A 20,448-nucleotide genomic window follows, 5' to 3' on the forward strand; every position below is an offset into this window, starting at 1 on the left:
CCTCGGGGCCCGCCCCCCGCCAGACTCCTCCCCCGGGAGCCGCGCCGCCGGGCCGCGAGACGCCCGGCTCGCCGCTCCCGCCCCGCCCCTGCGGCGCGCGCTCGCCCCCTTCGCGGGCACTGTCCGCGGCCCGGGAACGCGCGGGCAGCGGACCGTGGGCCAGCGTTCACCAGGTTTCAATTCCCGCCGCTCGCGCCCGCCTAGCGGCACATGCGGCAATTTTGCAGTTTCCCGGGTTCTTGAGGACCCCCCCTTTTCCCCCGCCCTTACCCTAGCTTCCCCCGCCCTTTTCCTTTGCTGGATCCCACCGGAAAGCCAAAACAATTGGGTCCGCGCAAGCGCGAAAAAGGAAGCGGAAAGAGGAGGAAGGGAGGGGGCGGTGCGAGGCGACGGGGAGGCGCTTTTGGAGGGGTTTCCCGGAGAAGGTCAGCAGATAGCTCGCGGAGGGCGCGTGCGCGGCGAGGTGGTCGCCCCCGAGACGCGCGGGCCTGGGGCGCGGGAGGGTTCCAGCTTAGCCTGGCGAAGGGGGAGGCGCTAGAAATTCAGCGCTAGGAAACCCAGACACCAAAGCACCAAATTTTATGCTGTAGGCTGTTTTTTTCCCCCTTGAAGCACAGAAATGTTCAGGCTGGATCAGGAATTGGGAATGAAGACGGCTAGACATCAGACCACGGGAAGAAGGGGAGACGTTGGGTGGCTGGCTAAGTAGGCTTTGTCTCCTCAGCCCCTGCTCTCCAAAATGCGCCTTCCACTTTCAGAGCATGTTCGGCTTTCCCGATTTCATCTGGAAAGTCTTCTGTCCCGGTCTTTCAAGGCCAAGGAAAACCTCAAAGCAGCACCTGAAAGGGCCCGCATTTCGGGGGAGGGAACCGTTGTCAGGGTGCGGAGTTGGGGGGTCAACTGTATACGAATCCCTCAGATAGGTTTGTGCTGCAATGCGGCGGCTACCTGCTCCCCCACCCCACCCCCAGCAAGTTCCAAAGGAGCGCCTTCAGCTTCACAAGTTAAGCCTTTGTAGCAGCAGATGGCTGTGGCCCACGCTGGTTTGGTTAACTTGGTACAGCTTGCTAGCAAGCTGAAAGTTGTAGATTTGCTCTTTCGTTTGATAGAAGTTATTCATGGATGCAAAATTGTCAGGAATGCCCACACAGACTTCACCTACCTTTGTAATTTACACTCTCGGCACAAACCCAATCTGGAATATGACTAATTATAAACTAAAAGCCTTTACGTTACCAAAGAGCCTCTTCCTGTAGGCTAGGTTAGATCAACTGAATGCGCGCCAAGATGTGTGTATTTGGGAATACTGGTAAAGGATTTTACAGTAGAGTTTAGAAAACAGATTCATTCAAGAAATCTTTATTGAGTGCCAGGTATGCTATCATTCTGCTTAGTCTGCTTAAATGCTTAAGTGTTTTGATATTAAACAACAAAGAAGCTATATAAAAGATTCAGTCATTTAACACACTTGAGCACCTATTCTGTGCCAGATTGAACCCTGGAGATGCAAAGTCTGAACAAGAAGGCACAGACCACAAATGATACCTTTGGTAAGTTTGTGTCGTGGCTCCTGCATGGTGCAGTGGGTTAATTGGCCGACTCTTGGTTTGGGCTCAGGTCATGATCTCAGGGTCATGAGATGGAGCCCGCATTGGGCTCCCTGCTGAGCTCGGAGTGGGCTTGAGATTCTCTCTTCCTTTCCCTCTGCCCCTCCTGCTTGTGCTCTCTAGCTCTCTCTCTCTAAAATAAAATCTTCAAAAAAGAAAAAAAGAGTTTGTGTTTCACCCTGTAGACAAAAGAGAGCCGTTTATGATTTTTAAGGAGAAGAATCTCTTTGATAAGATTTTAGAAAAATAATTCTGAAGCGTTGTGGATAATCAGACTGGAAGTGGGGAAACTAGTTAGGAAGCTGTTAAAATAGCCCAGACAGGAGATGGAGAGAGTGTCCAAGCTAATTTAGTGGCAGTGAGAACAGTGAAGCAGAGATGGATTTGAAACTAGTTAGATGGGGCCCCCCAGGTGGCTTAGTCAGTTAAGCATCTGCCTTCAGCTCAGGTCACGATCTCAGGGTCCTGGGATTGAGCTCCGTGTCCAGCTCCCTGATCAAAAGGGAGTCTGCTTCTCTCTCTCCCTCTGCCCTCCACCCCACTGTGCTCTCTCTCTCTCTCTCTCTCTCTCTCTCTCAGATAAATAAATAAAATCTTAAAAAAAGAAAGAAGAAAGAAACTAGTCAGATAAAATAAGACTTGATTACTAAGAGGATAAGGGAAAATAAGAAGTGAGGGATGTCTGAGTTTTCTAGTTGGGGTGATCAGACAGTAATATCAGTAACTATAGGAAGAGTAGCTAAATGTTAGGATGAAAGAGAGGACTAAAAAGGTGCCATTTTAATAGCTGTACAGTTAGGAATGCATTTCACTGCAAGTAAAAAAAAATTCCATTGCAATGACTTAAGTAAGCATCTGTTTGGTCACATAAGTCTGTAGGTAGTCAGTTATACTGGTTTCAACAGCTCAGAAACAGAAGAGCCACAATTTCTGTGATTCTTTTGACATTTCTCATGGTTGCAGGATGGTCACAGCAGTTTTAGCCTGTATACCTTTGTTGAAGGCAGGAAGATGGGGAAAGGAGTGACCTCAGCCATCTATGCTTACTTTTATTTTTTCAAAAAGTAGAAGCCTTCTCAAGATAGCACCTCATACCCCCAACTCAGCAGACTTCCATATGCACCTCAATTTCTAGGACTATAATTTGGCCAAAAGCAGCTGTGAAGACTTAAGTTTTTTCCCAGCTCTAATACAAAGTTATAAGGTAGAAAAGCACTGGGAACGGATGCTGGGTCAGACAAATAGCAGTCTGCAAGTTCATTAATACTTAAAGCATCAGTTTTAACATTTAAAGCAGTGAGAGCTGGGGCCCCTGGCTGGCTCAGTTGGTAGAGCATGTGACTCTTGATCTCATGGTCATGTGTTCAAGCCCCACTTTAGGCATGGAGCCTACTTAATAAATAAGTAAAATTATTTTTAAAACAAACAAACAAACAAACAAACACAGAGCTAGCAGGCTGGATCGAGGCTTCTAGAGTTTCAAAGAAGTCCAGTCTTTTTTGTTTTGTTTTGTTTTAGCTAGAAGAAGAACAGGTTTGCCTCAAGTTTGCCATCCCCTTTAAAAGTCTCAGAGGGGATTTGAGCAAGAGGAAGGGTCAGGGGCACCGGGGTGGCTTGGTTGGTTAAGCGTCCAACTCTTGATTTCCACTCAGGTCAGGATCTCAGGGTCGTGAGAAGAGCCCCACAGCAGGCTCCACATTCAGCAGGGAGTCTGCTCGAGATTCTCTCTCCCTCTCTGCCCTCCATCTCCACTCTCTCGCACACTCTAAAATAAGTAAATAAATCTTGAAAGGGGGGGCCCTTGCTGCAGTCAGAGGAGGCTGACTCCTTATTTAACTTTCTGTCTATAGTTGCTATCATAGAACAATTGTAATGTGCTTGGCATTATTAGCATCAATACCACCTTCTTTTTCCTTTTTTTTTTTTTTTAACAGATCCTGCCCCTCAGCTTGGAAGCTGAACAATCACAACTAGTTAACAGTGTCTAGTTTAGGGAGATCATAAATCAGTAATTTCTAGCAATTACATTAACTTTTCTGGAATGTACAGCAGCTCCCATGTGATCTACATCCTAAACTAGGCATATGACATTGTTTCAAGCTATCCTTTTTAGTTAACAAGGCATTTTCTTTTTAATTAAATGCCAAAAGCCATGAAACAGTATCTTCCTAAGACTGCATTTGAAACATTGTCATGATTCTAGAAAAGAAAACAAATAATTCTTGGAAAAAGTAAAGATGCAACTACAAATTTTCTAAATGTGAGTCTTTTCTGTGCTTAACTGTTTTGAATGTTATAAATTATAATCATTTAAGATGGTACAATAATCTAAAACGCTATTGCTAATTTTAACATTGTAACCTATTTAAAAATCTTGGATTTGGGGGAGGAAGTTCTCAGGGCCGTTTCTGAAGGGGATGGTGCATTCCAGACCTAATATGCAATATCCTCTCCATCTTGCTTCCCTGTGATAATACAGAGAAAATCTAGTTAAAATGGACATCGTTATTATGGGGTAGCACAATGGAGTTCTCTGTGGAAACAGAACAGTTCTATATCTTGATTGTGGTATAATTACAAATCGATATATACGATAACATTTAATAGAACTATATATAAAACGTATTTAAAACTAAGTGCAAGCAAAGGTGATAAAATCTGAGTAAGGTCTGTAGTCTAGTGAATTCCAGTGTACCAATGTCAATCTCCTACTTTTAATAATGTACATAGTTATATAAAATGTTACCACTGGGGGAAGCTAGGTGATTAGTACACAAGGAATTCTGTATTATTTCTACAACTTCTGAGTCTATAATTATTTCAAGATAAAAAGTTTTTAAAAGTAGGTATCATTCATTCAACAAAGATTTATTTTAGTGCCCTGGGGTACAGAGATAAAAGACTCATAGAGGAAGAGGAATTTTGGACGAAAAGACCCAAGCAAACCAACAGTGGGATAAATTCTATGAAAGCAATATGCTTTCAATATGTGAAAGCAATGTGTATTATGAGAGTCCATCAGAAGAACAAGCAGGTCAAGAAAGGCTTCTCAGAAAAAGTAGAGCAGGGCAGATGGAAAAAGATGGGATCAAGCAGGGGAACACAGCATAGGTCAAGGCACAGAGGCTTAAATGAGCTCTGATAGGTTTCACTATTATATGTTTTCATTTCACACAGCACTTTTTTTTTTAAGATTTTATTTATTTGTCAGAGAAAGAGAGCCCAAGCAGAGGGAGCGGCAGCAGCAGAAGAAGCAGGCTTCCTGCTGAGCAAGGAGCCAGACTCAGGGCTCTATCCCAGGACCCTGGGATCATGACCTAAGCCAAAGGCAGACCCTTAACCGACTGAGCCCCCAAGTGCCACGTAACTAAGTGTTTTTATAATATAAGTTCCATGAAGGCAGAAAGTACTTTTATATCTTGTTGACTCTCCAGTTCTTGTCTAGGCACTCATAACTATTTGCTAAATGAATGAGGTTATTAGCCATGACTGAAACATGGAGTAAATGTGGGGGAATGACAGGATATCTAGAGAGGAAAGCAAGAGATAGATACAGATCATGAAAGGTCTTATATGTTACATTTGGACTCTATCCTAAAGGTAATGGAAAACTCTCGGCAGATGATGATTTCTTTTGTGTTATAGAAAGATAATATGAAGGGTAGTATAGACAATGCAAAATGTAGCAATGTTCCAAAAAGTCAAAATGCAATCTGAGTAGTTTGTGTGTTACCAGAGGAAAGCAAGCTAGGATGTTAATAATTGCAAGTCCCACTCCAGGGATGATATGTCTACCAGCCTTTGAGTGTCCAAGGACTTTGTTTTGCACCAATAATAATAACAACAACAACAGCAGCAGCAGCAGCAGCTAACACTTGCTGGGTGAGTACTTTATACATATTAACTCATTAAAATCTTTAATTAATATAAATTAATACACATATTAACTCATTTAGTCCTTAAAACAACTCTATGAGTTTGCTATTGTCTCCACTTCACAGTTGAAGTGACTGAGGCACAGAAAGGTTAATTAACTCACTCTAGATCATATTACTAATATAGCAGAGTTAGGATTAAAATCTAGTCTCTCCGAGGGCACCTGGATCGTTCAGCTGGTTAAGCATCTGTGTTCAGCTCAGGTCATGATCTCAGGGTCCTGGGATCGAGCCCTGTGTGGAGTCCCGTGGGGGGGGGGTCCCTGCTCAGCAGGGAGTCTGCTTCTCCCTCTCCCTTTGCCCCTTCCCCGCCCACCCCCCCCATGCTTTTTCTCTCTCTCTCTCTGTCTCAAATAAGTAAATAAAATCTTTAAAAAATAAAAAAATAAAAAATCTAGTCCGTCTGGCTCCAAAGCCTATGATCTTTACTCTGTTTTTTGGCTTTCTTTCCTCCTAGCCAATGGCATCCTTGTATCATTTCAATTATTAGAAACTACCACATTATCTCAGCAACATGGTTTAAGCAGTATGAACAGGAAGGAAAAAGAGGTAATATTTCTTTTCCCTTCTCTTGGGTTATCAGATAAAAATATTTCCCAAAATGCTCAGCAAAGTTCCTCTCACATCTTCTTGGCAGGAAAATGAGATTGCTGTAATTGGTTTCCAGTCATTGGTTGGGTTAGAAGGGGAAAAGTCCCACATTCTCTGAACACATGGCTTTTCTTTATCTGGACAAAATTAGGGTTCACTTAGCAAGGAAAAAAATGTCTGAGCCCACTGGTAAGACCACCAACAATGCCTGCCACAAACAAAATCAACCCATGAGATCAATGTAGTCAATGAGAGTGTCCTTCAGGAAGAGCACTGGAATGGATTCTATCTTTAAGCTGCCATTCAGTAGCTATGTCATCCTGGCAAGTTATTCAACCGCTCTGAACCTATTTCTTCACATAAAACTTGGGCGTACTATACCTTAAGATTGTACAAGGTTTTAAGACAACATAAATAAAGTGCCTAGCACACGAACATTTAATAAGTAACAGTTGTTAAAATTATGTTCTTTTCCACATGTTAAATATAAAATTACCATATGATCTGCCAATTCCACTCCCAGGTATATACCCAAAAGAACTGAAAGCAGAGACTCAAGCAAATATTTGTACACTCATGTACATAAAGGCATTATTCACAATAGCCAAAAGGTAGAAACCAATGTCCATCGATGGATGAATAAACAAAATGTCATATATACATTAGAATATTATTCATACATATAACATTGGAATATTATTGCAATGGAATAGAATATAATTCACCCTCAATAAAGAAGGAAACTCTGACACATGCTACAACATGGAAGAACCTAGAAGACATCATGCTCAGTGAAATAAGCTAGACACAAAAGGGCAAACATTATATAATCCCACTTACATGAGGTATATAGAGCAGTCAAATTCTTAGAAACAGAAAAGTAGAGTGATGGTTGTCAGGGGCTGGTGGGAGGAAAGAATAAGGTTCTTATTTAATGGATAGAGAGTTTCTGTTTGGGATTATAAAAAGTTCTGGATATGGATAGTGATGATGGTTGCACCACACTGTGAATGTACTTAATGCCCAGGACTGTATCCTTATAAAGGTTAAAATGACAAATTTCATGTTATGCATTTTTACTCCAAAAAAGTTAAAAAGAAAACATTGAAAAGAGGCCTGGCTTTGTCACTTACTAGATCTGTGATCTGAGGCAAATTACCTAACCTACTCAAGCCTCAGTTTCTTCTTCTATGGAATGGGAAAAATAATAACAGTACCTACATTCTGGGTCTATTGTGCGGTTAAAACAAGATAACTTGAAAAAGTACTACTGTGTCTCGTTTGATTCTTCCCTGCTTAAAAGGGAAATATTCTAATCCTAAAACTCATGGGAATCCTTAGTACTTTATTTAGCAAAATTGTTACTATCACTGTGGCAGAGACAAATGTACATTTTTAATTTGGCTGGATCATATGGTTGGAGTATGTTTAGTTTTATATGAAACTGCCACAGTGTCCTCCAAAGCAGCTGTACCATTTTGCATTCCCACCAGGAATGAACGAGAGTTCCTGATGTTCCACATCCTCTCCAGGCTTTGGTGTTGTCAGTGTCCAGGCTTTTGACCATTCTAATAGGTGTATGGTGGCATCTCGTTGTTGTAATTTGCAATTCCCTGAGGACATAATGATGTAAAGCATATTTTCACATTTATTGGCCATCTGTATATCTTCTTTGGTGGGCTACTTGTTAAAGTCTGTAGCTTATTTTTTAATTGGGAGGTTTGTTTTCTTGGTGTTAAGAGTTCTTTGTATATTTTGGTAACAGTCCTTTATCAGATACATCTTTTGCAAATATTTTCTCCCAGTCTGGTTGTCTTTTCATTCACTTGATAGTGTCTTTAACAGAGTTTTTAATTTTAATAAAGTCCAGCTTATTAATTCCTTCTTACATGGGTTGTGTCATTGGTGTTGTATCTAAAAAGTCATCACCATACTTTTTTGTGCTATCTTCTAGGAGTTTTATGGTTTGTGCATTTTACATTTAAGTCTATTTTAAGTTAATGTTTGTGAAGGGTATAAGGTCTGTGTTCACATTCATTTTTTTGCATGTAGATGTCAAGTTGTTCCAGGATCATTTGTTGAAAAGACTATCTTTGCTCCATTGTATTGTCTTTGCTACTTTGTCAAAGATTAGTTAACTATATTTATGTGGGTATATTTGTGGGTTCTCTATTCTGTTCCATTGATCTTTTCATCTATTTGTTTCCCAATACCACAGTGTCTTGATTACTGTAGCTTTATAAATAAATCTTGGAGTAAGGTAATGTCAGTTCTTTAACTTTGTTGTCCTCCTTCAATATTGGGCTGATTATTCTGGGTCTTTCCCTTTCCATATGAACTTAAGGATCAGTTTGTAGATATCCATGAAATAACTTGCGGTGATTTTGACTGGAATTATAGATCAAGTTTGAGAGAGTTGACATCCTGACAATATTGAGTCTTCCAATCCCAAAATATAGAACCTCTCTCCATTAATTTAGTTCTTTAATATCTTTCATTAGAGTTTTGTAGTTTTGTACATATTTTGTCAGATTTATAATTAAGTATTTCATTTTGGGGAACTGCCTGTATCATTGGTAATGTGTTTTTAATTTCAAAGCAAACTTTTCCGTTGCTGGTAAATGTGAAAGTGATTGGCTCTTGTATAATAACCTTGTATTCTGCAAGCTTGCTATAATCACTTATTAGTGCCAGGAGTTTCCATGTCCATTCTTTCATATTTTCTACATGGAAGATCATGTCATCTACAAATAAAGACAGTTGTATTTCTTCCTTCCAATTTAGTATATTTTAAATTTCCTTTTCTTATTTTATTGCTTAACTAGGACTTCCAGCATGTCATTGAAAAGTGGTGGTGAGGGACACCTGGGTGGCTCAGTCAGTTAAGTGGGTGACTCTTGATTTCAGCTTAGGTCATGATCTCAGGGTCTTGAGATCAAGCCCCACGTCAGGCTCCGTGCTCAGTGGGGAGTCTGCTTGAGATTCTCTCTCTCCCTCTGTCTCTACCCTTCCCCACCCTGTGTGCCTGTACACACTCTCTCTCAAATTAATAATAAATCTTAAAAAGAAAAGAAAAAAGAAAAGTGGTGGTGAGAGGGGATATCTTTGCTTTATAGTAGGTATTCATGGGAAAGCTTCAAGTTTCTCACCATTATGTATAATGTTCTATGTGAGCTTGAAGAGACTGTGGGTCCTGCTGTTGTTGAATAATCTATAGCTATCCATTTTATTCAGGTGCTTGATGGTGTTGTTGAGTTTATCTGTGTCCTCACTGATTTTCTGCCTCCTGGATTTGTCCATTTCTGTTAGAGGGGTATTGAAGTCTCCAATTGTAATAGTGGATTCATCTATCTCTCCTTGCAGTTCTATTAGTTTTTGCCTCACACAGTTTGATATTTTGCTGTTACACACATACAAGAAGTTAAGGATGGTTTGTCTTTTATCATTATGTAATGTCGCTCTTTATCCCTGATCACTTTTCTTGTTCTGAAGTCTGCTCTATCTGAAATAAATATGACTATTCCCACTTGCTTTTGGTTGGTCTTAGCATGGTACATCTTTCCTCCATCCATTTACTCTTAATCTCTATGTGTCTTTATATTTAAAGTTGGTTTCTGGTAGACAATACATAGTTAAGTCTTATTTTTTGATCCACTATAACAAACTGTTTATTTTAATTGATACATTGAGATCACTGACAAAGTTATTACTAACATGGTTGAATTAATATCTACCATATACATTACCACTTTCTACTTCTTGCCCTTGTTCTTTGTTCCTATTTTTGTCTTCCACTCTTTTCTGCTGGTTTTCATCAACCATTTTATATTATTCCATTTTCTCTTTTTTCTTAGTATATCAGCTGTACTTCTGTTTTGACTGTTTTTAGTTGTTGCCCTACAAGTTGTTATATACTTTTACAACTAATCCAAGTCCACTTTCAAATAATACCATACTGCTTCTTTGGTAGTGTGAATACTTTATAATAACAAACTATTCCCAATTCCTACTTCCTGTCCCTTTTATCATTGCTATCATTCCACTTATACATATGCACTAAGTGTGTGCATATATACACACATAAACACACATACTTGAATACACTGCTGCTATTATTTTTTTTAAAGATTTATTTATTTATTTTAGAGAGAAAGAGCATGGTGGGGAGGGGCAGAGGGAGACACAGAATCTCAAGCAGACTCCAGGCTCAGTGCAGAGCCCCATCGGGGGCTTGATCTCACAATAGTGAGATCACGACCTGAGTGGAAACCAAGATTCTGACGCTTTATTGACTGTGCCATCCAGGCGCCCTTTGCTATTATTATTTTGAATAAACTATTATCTGTTAGATTGATTAAGAATAAGAAAATAAACATTTTTATTTTACTTTCACATATTCCTTCTGTGATGATCTTCCTCCCTTCCTTTTTTTTTTTTTTTTTTAAGATTTATTTATTAGAGAGAGAGAGCAAGTGCCCAGGGGGGAGGCAGAAGGTGAGGGGGAGAGAGAATCTTTTTTTTTTTTAAGATTTTATTTATTTATTTGAGAGAGAGAGAGCACAAGAAGGGGGAGAGGCAGAGGGAAAGAGAGAAGCAGGCTCCCTTCTGAGCAGAGCCCAACTCAAGGCTTGATCCCAAGACCCCAGGATCATGACCAGAGAGAGACAAAGGCAGATGCTTAATTGACTGAGCTACCCAGGTGCCCCTGGAAGAGAGAATCTTGAGCAGAAACCCCAATAAGTGCAGAGCCCAAGTTGGGGCTCCGTCTCATGACCCTGAGATCATGACCTGAGCCAAAATCAAGAGTCGGATGCTTAACTGACTGAGCCACTCAGGAACCCCAATCTTCCTTTCTTTATATGGATCCGAATTTTTCACCTATATCATTTTCCTTCTCTCTAAAAACTTTTTAACATTTCTTGCAAGGCAGGTCTACTAGCAGCAAACTCCCTTGATTTTTGTCCTTGAAAGTCATTATTTCTCCTTTATTTTTGAAGGATAATTTTGTGGAGTACAAATTTCTAGGTTGGTGGGATTATTTTTTTCTCTCCACACTTTAAATATTTCATTCCAGTCTCGCTTGCATGAATTCTGAGAAGTTGGATATAATCCTTAGCATTGCTTAACTATCATTAAGGTGTTTCTCTCCTTTGTCTTCTTTCAGATTTTTTTTCTTTTTTTTTTAGAGAGAGCATGAGCAGGGAGAAAGGCAGAGGGAGAGGGAGAAGCAGACTCCCTGCTGAGCAAGGAGTCTGATGTGGGGCTCAATCCCAGGACCATCCCAGGACCCCAGGATCATGACCCAAGCCGAAGGCAGATGCTTAACTGACTGAGCCACCCAGGCGCCTCTTCTTTCAGGATTTTTATCTTTCATTTTCTGTACTTAGAAAATAATATGCTGGGGCGCCTGGGTGGCTCAGTCGGTTAAGCATCTGCCTTTGGCTTAGGTCATGATCTTGGGGACATGAGATTGAGCCCCTCAGGCCCCTTGCTCAGTGGGGAGTCTGCTTGAGATTCTCTCCCTCTATCCTTCCCCCTCCCCTGCTCACGTGCACGCGCACACGGGCTCTCTCTCTTTAAAATAAATAAATAAATCTTTTTTAAAAACCTGTTAGAAAATGATATGCCTAGGTGTAGTATTTTTGTTGGATGGTTGGTTTTGGCATTTATGGTACTTGATGTTCTCTGAGCTTCCTGGATCTGTGTCTGACATTAATTTGGGGAAAATTCTCAGTCATTATTGCTTCAAATATCGGTTTTGTTCTTTTTGTTTTCTTCTTCTGGTATTCCCATTACATGTATATTACACCTTTTGTAGTTTTCCCAGTTTTTGAATATTTTGTTCTTTTTCATTCTTTCTTCTCTTTGCTTTTCACTTTTTGAAATCATTTTTATTTCCTCAAGCTCAGAGATTCATTCCTCAGCCATGTCCAGTCTATTGAGTTCATCAAAGGCATTGCTCATTTTGTTAATGTTTTCTATCTAGCATTTCTCTTTCTTTCTTAGAATTTCTACTCTCTGCTTACACTACCCACATGTTCTTGCATGCTGCCTACTTTATCTATTAGAGTCCTTAGAATATTAATCATAGTTGTTTTAAACTCCTGGTTTGGTAATTCCAACATCTCTGCCGTATCTGAGTCATATTTCGATGCTTTTTCTGTCTCTTCAAACTGTTTTTTGCCTTTTAGTGTGTCTTACAATTTTTTCTTGATAGTTGGACAAAATGTACTGGTAAAATACATCATGGATACTGGGTAAAGAACTGCTGTAAACAGGCCATTAGCATGTAGTATTAAATATGGGGGCAGGGCAAGAATTCTTTAGTCTTATGATTAGATCCAAGTCTTTTAGTGAGCCGGCAACACTGGTGATCTTCACACATGCTTCTTTGTCTTACATGCACCCCTTCCCCACCACCTCTAGGTGAACTAGGACAACTAGAACATGCTGGAGTTGAGAACTTTCCTTCCCAGAAGTACTTTAAGCTCTGATAAACCCCCAAGCAGGTTAGGCACTGGTTAAATAGTTTCTCCTGAGGGCAGACATTGCCAAAACAAATAAACAAAAACCTCAAAACGATCAGGTATATTTAAAAATGGTTCCTTTTCCCCTGCCAAAAGCACCTTGGGATTATTCTCTAATAAACACCCAGAGAAGCTGGTAGAGCTCCAGAAGGTAAAACTGGCAAAAGGGTAGGGGCTCTGACAATGACTGGGTCTCCCTGTTCTTAGTTCTCAGATGTGTCAACCCTTAGCCTCCAGCAATTTGTCAATTACAATTCAGGTTTCCCTACTTGGCACTGGTTCCCACAGAGGTTGCTACCTTTGCGATTCTGCTCCGGCAAATTTTAATTCTCTGTATTAGCCTGTCTCAGAATCAACCATTTCTCCAGGCTCCAATTCCTTTTAGTGGAGAATAATATTTTTTTAAAGATTTTATTTATTGGGGCACCTAGGTGGCTCAGTCGTTAAGCATTTGCTTTCGGCTCAGGTTATGATCCCAGGGTCCTGGGATCTAGCCCCGCATCAGGCTCCCTGCTCTGCGGGAAGCCTGCTTCTCCTTCTCCCACTCCCCCCGCTTGTGTTCCCTCTCTCGCTGTGTCAATTTCTGTCAAATAAATATTTATTTAAAAAAAGATTTTATGTATTTATTTGAGAGAGAGAGAGCACGCGTGCACACACATGAGCAGGGGGAGGGGCAGAGGGAGAGGGAGAAGCAGTCTCCCCCACTGAGCAGGGTGCCCCAGTCAGTGCTGAATCCCCAGACCCTGGGATCACGACCCGAGCCGAAGGCAGATGCTTAACCAACTGAGCCACCCAGGCTCCCTGAGAATGGTATTTAGAAACCAAGATCTGATGGCTAGGTGTGCTCCATATTCCTAAGGTACTATAGCTTTAGGTCCTCTCAGCAAACACAATCAGAAAACATATGTACGTATATTCACACACACACACACACACACACACACACACACACACACAAATGCAGGTATACATTTATTTACATATATACCTATATCCATCAACATATATATGTAAACCATGAGTTCACACTAATATCTCTAATTCCAAACTAACACCACTGGGTTCATTTCTCCTTTCTATATTTGCAACTCTCTCTGCTAGTGAAAAATCTATCTCATAATGGGAGATTTCAAACACGTCACTCAGTTAATTAGGTAGACCAAAATTAATAAGGGTATAGAAAATTTGAACAGAACAAAAATTTGACCTAAAGCACATTTATAAAGAAAGAACATCTAATAACGACCAAATAAATTTGGGAAATGCAACTCCAGTATTTAAAAGGAAATTTATAGGGGAGCCTGGGTGGCTCAGTCATTAAGTGCCTGCCTTCAGCCCACCTCGGGCTCCCTGCTCAGTGGGGAGCCAGCTTCCCCCTCTCCTACTCCCCCTGCTAGTATTCCCTCCCTCTCTCTCTCTCTCTCTCCCCCTCTCATTCTCTCTCCCTGTCAAATACATAAATAAAATCTTTTTAAAAATTAAATAAAAGGAAATGTATAGGTTTAAACATATACATGGATATGGACAATTAATTAGTTAAATGTCCAACTCAAGAAACTAAAAAAAGCAAACAACAGAGGAAACCCAAAAATATTTAAGGACAGGAATAAAAGAATAATAACTTATTACATAGGAAATACAAGAGAATTATAACAAAAGACTGATTCTTTGAGAGACTAATTAAATAGATATATTTTTGAGTGCACTGATCAAGAAAAAATATAGAAGAGAAACAATATGAAGAATGAAAATATGGGGTGCCTAGCTGGCTCAGTTGGTGGAATGCGCACGACTGTTGATCTTGGAGGTCATGAATTTGAGCCCCATGTTGGGTGTAGAAATTACTTAAGGAAATTCAAAAAAAAAAAAAGAATCAAAATGATTGGGTGCCTGGCAGCTCAGTTGGTAGAGCATGCCACTCTTGGTCTTGGGGTCATGAGTTTGAGTCCCACACAGTGAGTAGAGGTTACTTAAGGAAAAAAAAAGAATCAAAATTAGAACATATTTACAGATATCACAAGCATTTATTTTTACGATTTTATTTATTTATTTGAGAGACAGCACACTAGAGAGAGAGTGCCAGCACAAGCAGGGGAGAGGGGAAAGGGAGAGGCAGGCTTCCTGCTGAGCTAGGAGCCCAACACAGGGCTCAATCTCAGGACCCCAGAATCATTACCTGAGCCAAATGCAGACAATTAACCGACTGAGCCACCCAGGTGCCCCTCACAAGCATTTTTACAAAACAAAAATTATGAAAAAATTTATACTTATGAATTGGGAAATTCAGATAAAAAGGACACTTTCCTTGAAAAATTCAAGTTATCAAAACTAAATCAAGAAATGGAAAAAAACCAAACAGACTTATGAACATTAGATCAACTGCATTAGTAGCCAAGTCTACCTACAAAACAAAATACACAACACACTCTTTCAGAGAAGTTCCACCTAACTTTCAAGGAATAGATAAATAATATTTCTCTTACACAAACTGCTCTAGAGAACAGAAAAAGATAACAAATTATCTAACTTATTTTGTAAGGCTGGGATATCTTGAAACGAATAAAAGACAATATAAGAATTAAAAATTATAAAACAGGGGCGCCTGGGTGGCGCAGTCGTTAGGCGTCTGCCTTAGGCTCAGGGCATGATCCCAGAGTTATGGGATCAAGCCCCACATCAGGCTTCTCCACTATGAGCCTGCTTCTTCCTCTCCCACTCCCCCTGCTTGTGTTCCCTCTCTTGCTGGCTGTCTCTATCTCTGTCGAATAAATAAAAAAAAAATTATAAAACAATTCCATTTACAATCTTAGATTACAAAATTCTAAATAATAGTGTATTATTATAAATTCTAAATCCTACAGTGTATACTGAAATATCAAAACTAAGTTGAGTATATCCCAGCAGTACAAAAATTGCTTAATGAAAGAAAAATCTTTTAAGGAATCTACCACACTAGCGAGGTGAAGGAGAAAAAATATGATTATTTGAACAGATTCAGAAAAAACATTTAAAGAAACACAACATTCATTCAAAATTTAAAACTTAAAACTTTTCAGCCAATTTGGAATAAAAGAGACTCTCCTAACTTGATAAAGGGTATCTAGAAAATAACCCACAATAGTTCTTTATAGTAAATCATTAGAAATGAAATACAAGACAAAGGTATCTGCTATCAGTTTTTTAAATTGAATATTGTGAGGAAGGTCTTAGAAGATTAAGACAAATGTGAGAAGATATTGATTGAAAAGGAAGAAACAAAACCGTCATTATTTATAGATGATTTGAGTGTCCACATAAAAAATCTGGTCAAATCTACCAAAAACTGAAACTAATGGGAGGTCAGCAAAGTTGCTGGAATAAAAATAACAATACAGAGACCTAGAGGGTATTATGCTAAGTGAATAAATCAGACTGAGAAAGACAAATACCATATGATTCCACTCATAAATGGATTATAAAAAAAATTAAAAACAGGAATGAACCACAAGCAGAATCAGAACTATAAATACAAACTGATGGTTGCCAGAGGGGAGGGGGGTGGGAAGTTGGGCAAAATAGGTGAAGGGGAGAGGGAGATACAGGACTAAATCACGGGAATAAAAACAGAGCATAAGGAATACAATCAGTGATATTGCAAAAGCAATTTAATGGGTAGCTATACTTGTGATGAACGTAGCACAATGTATAAACTTTGCAAATCACTAGGTTTTATACCTGAAATTAATATAACATTGTGTGTCAACTACACACATAATTACCTTTTTAAAGATTTTATTTATTCATTTGACAGAGAGAGAGAACACAAGCAGGGGGAGCAGCAGAGGGAGAAGGAGAAGCAGGCTCCCCGCTGACCAGGGAGCCCTGATGCCAGGCTCAATCCCAGGACCCTGGGATCATGACCTGAGGCAAAGGCAGACACTTAACTGACTGAGCCACCCATGTGCCCTAACTATACACAAATTAAAAAAAAAAAAAAAGTTCAATAGTATTCCTATACACCAACACAGAAAACGTAATTTATTTTTTTTTAAAGATTTTATTTATTTGACACAGAGAGAGACAGCCAGGGAGAGAGGGAACACAAGCAGGGGGAGTGGGAGAGGAAGAAGCAGGCTCCCACCGGGGGAGCCTGATGTGGGGCTCGATCCCAGAACGCTGGGATCATGCCCTGAGCCGAAGGCAGACACTTAAGGAATGCGCCACCCAGGCACCCCAGAAAATGTAATTTAAATGAAGGAAATAACTATCAATAATTAGAAAAACTATAACTCTAAAAGATATTTATAAAGGAAATTATAAATTAGAACCTTATATGTAAGATTTATCCATGGAGACAGATGTGATACTCGTTCATTCATTTAACTCTTATGTGGTATCCATAATCTATCTATATAATAACTTACTTATCTATTCTCTTGTTTCATGGACATTTAGGTGGTTTTAAATTCTTTAATGTTATAAGCAATGCTACTGCAGGAAACAATTTTAATAGATGGCTCCTTGTGTTTATATGCAGGATTTTTTTCTAGAATATTTCCAGAAGTAGAATTTCTGGTTTATGGAGTATGACACGTTTCCAACTTTTTGATATTGTCAGCTTGCTCTGCAATGTGATTTTACCAATTTACCTGTCACTGGCTGTGTATACATATTCCTACCACTCCACTTCTTCCTCCTTAACCCTTGGTGTTGCCAGGCTTGTTACAGTTTTTCCCCAATCTGAGAGTTATAAGGGGCATCTTATTGCAAAGGTAGGCTCCCTAGGAATTATACTTCATTTTTCTTCCCTCCTGTTTCCTTAGAGCTACAGTTGTGTTGGTCCCTTTGTAGGTACTCAAATATCTATGGAGGAAATAAGTGAATGAAGGTTCACCGGTAAGGCTGAGAATCCTTGCTGTGTTTATAATTGATATGTTAAAGAGAAGGCCTCAAGGTGTGGAAAGCAAGACTATTATTACACTTATGTTTAAAATTTCAATCTAAAATCCAGTGTTCAACTGAGAGGAAAGTATAAATCACTTTGCTTTAATGAGAGACAGAGACTGACAGAGTGTCAAAAGGAGGCTGTCAGGGACCACCCAAGAGACAGAAAAGGCACCAGGCCTGGGAATCCAAAGACCCTAGCCCAATCTCCTTCCAATTTAGGATTGCAACTTCAGATATATGGGCACATTACTTAACCTCCCTGAATCTCTGGTATCATCACCTTAAAATAGAGATGATGATAATAATATCCATTTGGAATCCTAAGCAGAGAACACAGAGTTCATTAATTGGACCTGAACACGAAAATAGCAACCAGCACCTAACCTCAGACATCCCACCCCATATAAAATGCCACAGATGGCACAAAAACATTTTTACATCAGAGGTCAAGTTGGTATCTATGGACCAGATAGTATCACTATGGGCCAAGTAGTACAAAACCAGGTAGTTTCATCCTTGACATCTTCCAGCACTGCCCCAAACCCAAAGTTTCCAGTCAGCTGGCATTTCCGGGACACTCTCATTCCAGTGCTGCTCCCTAATGATCTACCTACCAGCCCTCTCAATTATGTGACTTGGAAGTCCTGTTTGGCTAAACAACCCAACATATCCCTCAACCTATTTACTGAAGAGTTGCTAAACTTTGCCTTCTCCCAAGGACACTCCTGTTCTGAGCTGCTCTCATAAGGGGGTTCTTCTTTCTCCCACTCTTCACGTATTCCAGGGCTGAGACATGGCCACTAGCTTGTGGAAAATCCAAGTTTTCTGGGGACTGAATATTATAAAATTTGGGAGTTCTCTTTAAGAAAAATATTATAAAATTATGAATACACACATCTTCTGATACTTCTCTTTCACTTTGTGGGTCACTCTACCACATTCATTGAGGACACAGGAATCTCTAAATGATTATGATATGAAGAAGGGGGTGAATCATCCAAAACTCCAGCTTCCCTGATCTTTTCCTTCTTCAGTGTCAATGATTTTCACCCCAAAGCATTTCAGCAAACCACTGCTTGACCACCCTATGGACCTTGTTATAATTTGCAACTGCTCCAACTCTGAAATCCTAAATTTAAAATTTCTGTTCTCTGACCACAACCCCCCTCCCTCTAGCTCTTTCACTCTCATGTGAAAGATCCCCATTAATTTTTGTCTCCATTTGTTCAGCTCCTCTCCAACGTGACTTCGTTTTTCTTCCTGACTATATACTAGCCACTAAGTAGGACGCACCCTAGGGTGAAAATTTAAGGAAGCACTCATGTTCAGGGTCATGCAAATACAAGGTATGTATTATGTGTCATGATGCATTACTTTAATTTCTCACCATTACACTGAACCTTCTTGAACCCTTGCTCTTCTTCCCACAAGCCTTGCAAAACCAGTCCTTGATCCATCCAATCGTTCAATGTCTCTCCTAAGCAACTGAAATATGACTGAACAACTGACATACCACTGCAGATGAGGGACGATACAAATTACTGATCCTCACTCTAGGTCAGCCCTCAACTCTACCAGCAGTCCTTTTGCACATCTGTAGATGACTACTTTTTCTCTTCCCTGCAGTATGGCAGACATTGTTAGTTTTCAACTCAATTAATATCCATTTTCTTCCACAGTCAAAGCATCTCAATTTATTTCAAGTAACAATACGCCCAGCTAAAACAACTACATTTCAGCCATGGGAAGCCAAAGTGGTATAATCTGAAGTTGGATAGGTCTTCTAGTAAAGCTCCTTAAAAGGAAAACTGATGACAGAGAGAAGCTGCTGTGTAACTTTTGTGCTCTTTTGTACCCTTTCCTCTCTCAACTCCCTGCTTTCTCTCTGGAACAGGCATCTTGAAACACGTGGAAATTTGAAGATGGAAACCATTGCTAAGGATGGCAGAGCAGAAAGAGAGGAGATTGGGTTCTTTGTGACAGCAACGAGCTTCCAGACCAGCGCTGGATGGATGATATACCTCCAGACTTCTCCATGTAAAAGAAAAACTTTTACCCAGTTTCAGGCACTATTTCTGCTCAAACACAATTTCTACCTGGTAATAAAAATAGTCCTGCCAAATTTTCAGTGCTCTCTGCAAGTCTTATTCCTGCCCTTCGTTGAAAAAATCAAGGTCATCAGATGCTAAAGCACTGAAGCCCTTCAAGACTTCCTTTCCTTCTCGCCTCAGTAATTTCTGTGCAAGGCAAAGCATTGCAACCAGGCTTAGCTAACCTTGCCTTGTGCTTCCTCAGAACATCTTCCTAAGATCCCTTCTCTCTCCACTATAAGTAACATCTCCCCGCCTGTCCATTCTGGCCATGATGATACCAAAATCCCTATCTTTAAAAAACAAAACAAAAAATTCACCATCCTCCTTCCAACCCCACGACTCCCGTTAACTACTCTCTACAAGCCTTTCCTTTCTCCCACGTGCAGAAGAAAAGCGGAGTCCGTGTGTGCCCGCCTCTCCCTCAAACTGCCCACCTACCAGCTCACAGACGACTTCCCCAGGTGCTCTGTCCCTCGCTCTGCCAACCAATGGCGCCCTAACTGCCAGAGCCTCTGCACCCCTGCTTTGTACTCGCCTCAGCGGGAAGCAGGCTGGAGCGCCCCTCCTTCGAGAATCGCCTCCTCTCCGGCCTGCACCGTCCAGGCTGGCCTCCTCCTTCCTCTCGTCTTCTCCTCGGTCAGCTCCTCTCCCTCAGTGTCAGAGGCCTTCGGCCCGAGGAAGGAAGGACACCAGGAGCTCCGAGGAAGGAACATAAGCTGTCCTAACTGAACACACCCAAATGGAAGGGACAGTGTGGGAGAGCGAGGGG

At 40.4% G+C, this 20,448-nt stretch overlaps 1 protein-coding gene and 1 long non-coding RNA gene across 3 annotated transcripts in view; one reads left to right on the top strand and one right to left on the bottom strand.

Annotated features, from left to right (window-relative positions):
* The window catches only part of KBTBD2 (kelch repeat and BTB domain containing 2), a 19,356-nt gene extending 19,009 nt beyond the window's left edge, over positions 1-347 (bottom strand). The window contains exon 1 of the mRNA XM_019802414.2: positions 271-347. The gene's annotated coding sequence lies outside the window, so the exon portion shown is untranslated. The remainder of the gene's footprint in view (positions 1-270) is intronic.
* Positions 348-461: 114 nt separating this feature from the next.
* LOC117804160 lies at positions 462-19,708 on the top strand. Of its 2 annotated transcripts, XR_004628463.1 has the most exons (3): positions 462-1,550; positions 5,388-5,489; positions 19,481-19,708. It is a non-coding gene; the product is annotated as an uncharacterized LOC117804160 (long non-coding RNA). The 2 variants fall into 2 exon arrangements; XR_004628464.1 differs by lacking the exon at positions 5,388-5,489.
* The last annotated feature ends 740 nt before the right edge of the window (positions 19,709-20,448 follow it).

Source organism: Ailuropoda melanoleuca, chromosome 1 (genome assembly GCF_002007445.2).
Source record: "Ailuropoda melanoleuca isolate Jingjing chromosome 1, ASM200744v2, whole genome shotgun sequence".
Taxonomy (NCBI): Eukaryota; Metazoa; Chordata; class Mammalia; order Carnivora; family Ursidae; genus Ailuropoda; species Ailuropoda melanoleuca.